The sequence below is a fragment of the Talpa europaea genome (assembly GCF_964194135.1).
Source record: "Talpa europaea genome assembly, chromosome: 4".
NCBI classification, from domain to species: Eukaryota; Metazoa; Chordata; class Mammalia; order Eulipotyphla; family Talpidae; genus Talpa; species Talpa europaea.
In genome coordinates, this window is record NC_140070.1 from 144,362,711 (window position 1) to 144,369,115 (window position 6,405).

Genomic DNA, 6,405 nt, shown 5'->3' on the forward strand with positions numbered 1-6,405 from the left:
CTGCCTATTAAATCGTGAAGCCTGTGGTGCAGACGCTCTTCAGAAGACCCTTCAACAGACTCCTGTCTAATATTTTCCTTTTCTTTTAGAAACCCAAGACCCGAACCAACATTTCAAGGGTCTCCCCACAAACCACACTCCGTCAGAGGCCCCGCCCTGAGCTCTCAATGCTTGAGGGCTTCCCGAGTAATGGCCCCTCCCCTGTGCTCCCCGCCCGCGGACAGCCTCCCTCGCCTCGTCAACAAGAAGGTAAACGTGAAGACGACTTGCAACCTCCCTGGCTGCACGCCTGGGCCTTTGCTTTACAGTCACTACTTGCTCCGCACAGATCGCTCTTAAGAACACCCTGAAAGAGTTTTCAACACATAGAATCTCTCTGTGATAGAACAAAAATGTTTCTTTGTATGTGCCTTATGCTATTTTCTCAACCTCGATAGTGAGCAGACAAATAAAGGAATTGCAAACGCCTGGTCTCCCCATGGTGTCTCCTTGTGGTGTGTCAGGCTGCTGGGGTGTCGCCGGGGCTGGGTGCTCAGCAGGACCCACCTGTCTGCTCCGGGATGGATGTTTGTTGTCGCTCTGATTATTTGGACCCTGTTTCAAATGGCCTGGTTGTCTTGTGACCTGAACATTATCCTGGAGGTTTTATTTATTTATCTTTATTTTTTATTGAAGTAACATTGGTTTCCATCACTGCTTGAGCACTGCAAGTATAGGGTCTCCCCCTCAGGTGTTGCTGCCACACCTCACCCCCCTCCCACATGCCCATGTCCTCCACCACAGTCCACCGTCTCCCTCCCCACCTCGCCCTCCCGCCTCGCCCTGTTTCAGTTCTCAGGTCAGCTTTCAGGGGTTAGTTTTTTTGTTTGGCGCTCTGTGACCCTTTGTTCAATTTCCCTGCCTCCCGCGTGTGAGAGACAGCCCCTGGCATTTGTCTTTCTCACCCTCCCCATCTCTCCTCTCCTCTCCATGTGTTGCTGCCAATGGCAAGAGTTTCCCTTTCTGTCTGCGGAGTAGTTTTCCATTGTGTCACCAGACCACATCTTCCCGATCCACGCATCTGTCGCTGGGCACTTAGGTGGCTTCCATGGCTGGGCTGTTGTAGGCAGTGCCCAGCGCGCGCGGGAGTGCTGGCCCCTCTCTGAATTAGTGCCCACGGGCTTCTTTACGTGGGGCGCTGTCCTGCGCTGTCTGCTCCTCGAGAGCTCCGCTCCAGCGCCTGGACTTGCTCACCAGGCAGCTGCGTTTGCGTGTCCTACCTGCCAGCCCCACCTCAGTTTGCCAGGGGTATTTTTCCCTTCTTGTGAGATTTTGCTGCCTCCCCCCGCCCACCCCGCGTGTGCACGGTCCTTGTGTTTTTCTAGCTGCAGACATTGCTTCTGTGATGCCGGGGGGGCTGACCTCCTTGCTGCTTTCCTGTTTAGTGAGAGTTTGGTCATTCAGCGCAGAGTGGCCACGAGCTTCTCCTCCCGCCGTGTGCCTGTTGCTCGCGCCCCTGGCCCTGCTTGTGTCATTGGGGGACAGCTGGATGGCCGCAGAGCGAATGTGGGTCACGTGAGTGCTGGAAAATAGCTCTTGTTACACTAGTAACAAAAAGAGGCATTTGGGAGAGAATTGAGATTATTTTGTTCCCAGTCATTGAAGTAGATGACTTCAAAACATTTTGCCCTTGCCAAAAATAAGGTAGAAGACCATTGTGAAATGGAAATTCATAGAATTAGAGAAATTAATTTCTATTTTGGACGTCACTGCATTAAACTGTGGCCTAGCTAAAGAGACGCGTCATTATAACAACTCCGTGCATGAGTAGGCCTCAGCTTTTTGCTGGGGCTGAGGACTGGTGCTGAGCTCATTCGTGGTCAAGTGGGATGGGCAGGTGAACTTCATCAGGTGCCAATTCCCCTCATTCCTCATATTTTTAAGAGAAAGTAAGTATTTTGGCTAAATAAAAGCAGCCCAAGATAACCATCGAGGCCACTTGTTGAAACCGAGTTAATTTTTCTTGTCTTCTGAAGCCAGAAGACGAGCTCTCTGGGAGAGCAGGCCTCTTCTCTCACGTCTCACTTTCTTTACAGTGTTTGTTGACATGCAGACAGCCCTGAGCTCAGAGCCACGGCGCGCACGGGTCAGCTCTAGCCCTGTGTTGCTGTGGCCTGGATGCCCCGTGGCTGGGGCCTGTGCACAGTGAGGAAGATCCCCGTAGGGCCATGCCGGCCATCTTGATTCGGAAGTTGTAGGGGAAATGAAGATGCTCAGGCTTTTGTGCTGTGGGCCGCTGTGGCTCTCACCTGCGGCCTCGAATGCAGGAGGCACTTGGGGGTGTGGGCGCGGGGCAGGCGGGCCTGATGGTGGACACCTGGGGTGTGGTGTGGGCGTGCGTGAGTGGGCGCAGCTGAGCCTGGAGGCTGAGCAGAGAAGGGCTGCATCACAGAGGCGGGAGCACAGGGTGCTGTGGAGAGGCCACGAGAGAGTGTCAGAAAGCCCAGAGAGTCAAGATTCGCCAGGGACTAGGAGGCCTGCCACCTTCCTGGCCCCCAGCCCGCCCCGGACCTGGTTGTCTCACTACAAATGGTGTAGAAAGATCATTAAAAGTCTCAAAAGTCTACTGAGGGCTCCAGGACTCTCCTTTACCCATCTGCCCCGATCATAGAGAACCTGCCCCGTGTCTTCCTGCTGCTTACAGAAGTCCACAGCCTTATCGATATCGGACGTTTCTAGAAACTACCCATGAATATGTCCAAGGGTAGCACAGATGAAAAGCCGCAGTGAACAAGCAAATCATTCTGCCCAAAAGAGAAAAGACCAGAGAAACAGAACTCTTCTATGATGCCCGGGGCCAGGGGGTGTTCAGAGACTGATTGTGTCTTGGAGGCCCAGCCCTTCAAAGCAAGCCCTTCTTTTGTCTTTTCTTTCTTAGTGTAGGGTAAGGAAAAATATCAGGCTTTTCTGCCCTCCCGCCATCAGGATAGATGAGGGAACCCTGTGATCCTGAATGCATGCCTGATGGCGGCACCTGGAGTGGGTACACCTGGGCTAAGACTGTGCTTTTTAAGGGTGGCGTCACGGGGACGCCAACAGAAGCCGAGGAGAAGCCGAGAAAGAAGTAGCAGAAGCCGAGAGAGAAGCAGAGATCACCAGAGAGCCCAGATAGTGTGAGGATTTGCTGGGGGCTGGGAGGCCTGCCAGCCTCCCGGCCCCCCAGCACCCCGGCCCCCCAACCCCCCTGCCTGCCATATGCCTGGTGAACCCCAATAAAAGCCTGCAAAAAGCCACTGAGCACTCTGACTCCTCCTTCACCCGGTCTGCATGGGATCAGAAAACCTGCACTGTGGCCAGTCCTGCCCTTTGCACTGTGTCCTGTTCCTGACTTTACACTTAGTCAGAAAAGAAGCCACAGAAAATTCAAGCACATTGTTCTGAACCACGGAACAAGGGCCCCTGTCCCCTCCTCTCTCTCCCCCACCCGCGCCCCCAGATTTCCCCTTGGGGTTGAAATCTTCCTCCGGCACGAGGCCGCAAGGCAATCAGGCTGGTTCATGGTTCTCATTGGGATCTTAGTTTTATAGATACACAGTGGTTGGCACAGAAGGACAGCAGGACACATCCCGTCTGCAGGAGTCCTTGGGAAAGACTTAAACTATTTCCTTCCAAAGACAGGTTCAGCGTCGAGCCCCCAGGTGCGGGGACGCCACGAGTTGTAGTAAAGAGAATGACCACCAGGTGGCAGTAAAGGACAAACTTCCCAGTCCGGGGGTGCCTTCAATTAGGGGTGTCGGAAGGGAAGGGGAGGGGTGCGCGCAGGGGGTTAGGGGAACAGAGGTGTGTGAGGGCTCGAGCTGGCCTGAGTGGGGCGGGACCGCGTGCCCGTCCTCCAGGGTGGACACTGAAGCCTGCAGAGCGCGCGCTGCAGCTGCTGCGGCAGGGAAAGCGGAGTCGGGGCGCCGCGGAGCCGGCCGGCGGGCGTGAGGCGGGAGGAACAAACAGAAACCCCCGCACCAGCTGGTGATCTAACTAACGTGCTGTTTATCCTGCTTCACCCAAGAGCTCTTCTGGTGGGCACAGTGTTGTGCGTCCTGAAAACCCATCGGGACCGCGCGTGGGGTCTGCGTTCACACCTGCGCGCCCCGTCGGGGCTGAGCGCGGCCCCGGGGACACAGGATCCCCCTTCGCGGCGGGGTTCGGGCCCCCCCAGCGCGCGCGAGCTCGGCCTGCAGGCGGCGGCCGCGCGGTCCAGGCCCTCTGGCCTGATGGGGACGCATTTCCCGACCTGGGGAGGTGCTGGGGCCTTCGGTGGTTGCCTGGGGCGCCTGGCGGCTCCCCACCCCCCGGGCTGGCGGGGGGGGGGGGGGCGCCGCGGGGTGCACCCCTGGCAGGGAGCTCGGGCGCACGTGCGGCTGTGGGCACCTGGGCTGGGGGGGCGCTGAGGGGTGCACACCTGGCAGGGAGCTCGGGGTGCGGGTGAGGCTACGGGCACCTGAGCTGGGGGGCGCCGCGGGGTGCACACCTGGCAGGGAGCTCGGGGTGCGCGTGAGGCTACGGGCACCTGAGCTGGGGGGTCGCCGCGGGGTGCACACCTGGCAGGGAGCTCCGGGTGCGCGTGAGGCTACGGGCACCTGAGCTGGGGGGCGCCGCGGGGTGCACACCTGGCAGGGAGCTCCGGGTGCGCGTGAGGCTACGGGCACCTGAGCTGGGGGGCGCCGCGGGGTGCACACCTGGCAGGGAGCTCCGGGTGCGCGTGAGGCTACGGGCACCTGAGCTGGGGGGCGCCGCGGGGTGCACACCTGGCAGGGAGCTCGGGGTGCGCGTGAGGCTACGGGCACCTGAGCTGGGGGGCGCCGCGGGGTGCACACCTGGCAGGGAGCTCCGGGTGCGCGTGCGGCTGCGGGCACCTGGGCTGAGCCCGGGGCACAGCGGCGGGGGCACGAGAGGGCCCGTCTGGGCCGAGACCCGAGTCCACAGGGGCGGGAGCGGGAAGGCCAGGAGCGAGGCCGAGCACGCGCACAAAGATTCGCAGGGGTGGGGGCCGGTTGCCTCCCTGCACCCCTGTACCCCCCCAACACCCCGCCCCCAGCGCCTGGTTCCCCGTGACCCTGCAAAACCCCCCGGGGCGCCGGGGCCTCTGCCAGACAGCGCCGCGCTTGGCTCTTGGGTCTCGGAGGACTTTGTCCTAAGCAGAAAACAATTGGTTGTGAAATCTTGAGAACGTCTCCGTGGTCAGGCGCCTTCTGGAAGGAGAGACTCAGGTTGTTCAAAGACCTGGAGATGCTCTTGGGGCTGGGCCAGGGGGTGCGGGTCCTGGGGTACGGGGGAGGGGAGAGCCTCACGGCCTGCTGGGGAGTCTTCTCAGCACAGAGCGTGACGTCTCCCGGGGCATCCGCGCATCAGCCCCCAGTTTAGGGTAAAATTAAATATTGAAATGATTCACCGTCCCAGCGTTTTTATTTGCTAATGAAATTGGAGGCGCCCCTGCTCCGCCCTAATGAAATTGGAGGCGCCCCTGCTCCGCCCAGGGCTCCAGCGCTTGGCCCCAGCCCAGCTGGCAGGCAGTGCAAGCAGCGGGGCTGTGGCATTTTACTGCCCACCCCACAGTGACCCCACTGGGGCTCAGGCTGCAGCGGGGCAGTGTGTTGGCGGGCGCCGGGTTCCCCAGGGCAGCAGCCTCTGCGTGGGTGGAGGGGTGGGGCCCAAGGGCCAGCTCCAGGCGGAGGCTCCTCCTGCTGCCCCCCATGGGGAGGCTGGCTGGTGTCTGGGCTGGCCCGGCCCTCAGTGTGGGCCAAGGGGCCAATCAGCCGCCCAGTCAGGCTGGGGCTGGGGTGAGGGAGTAGATGGGGCAGGAGGGAAGCCGGCCTGGGGCTGCTGCGCTGCTGTGCTCGCTGAGACTGCTCCCCCGGGACTCACTGGGCTTGTTACAGGGCAGGGAGCGGGGCACCCAGAACCCCCAAACCTGCCTGCTCCAAGTGGGTTCTGCCACCTGCCACATCAAGACAAAACATGTAGACCTTTCACGGAAAGGACCTTTAATACAATTAGTGTGGGACGGAAAGGGGAAGACTAGAGTTTCCAGATCAAGCACCCCAAGTCACCTCTCCTCTCGTGGGCAAAAGTCCAGCCAAACAGAATTGGCCCGAGCAAGGCCTGAGAGCCCGCGGCAGTCTAAGCACCTTCCGGGGGACCCATAGAAACAGAAACAGCCAGACAAGTCTGGGATGGGAGGAAAAGAGCAAAATCAAAATCAAAATCAAGATAACAGCTGCCGTGGTCACCTCGCGCGGGTCTCACCCACATCTGTGTCCCCCGTCCAGGACCAAGAAGCAACACAGTTTCTTCACCTGTCTCTGCCCCACGTGCCTCCTCCAGGTTTCCTTGCGCTCCACCTGCTTCCTCCCCTGGCTCCACTCCAGCTTC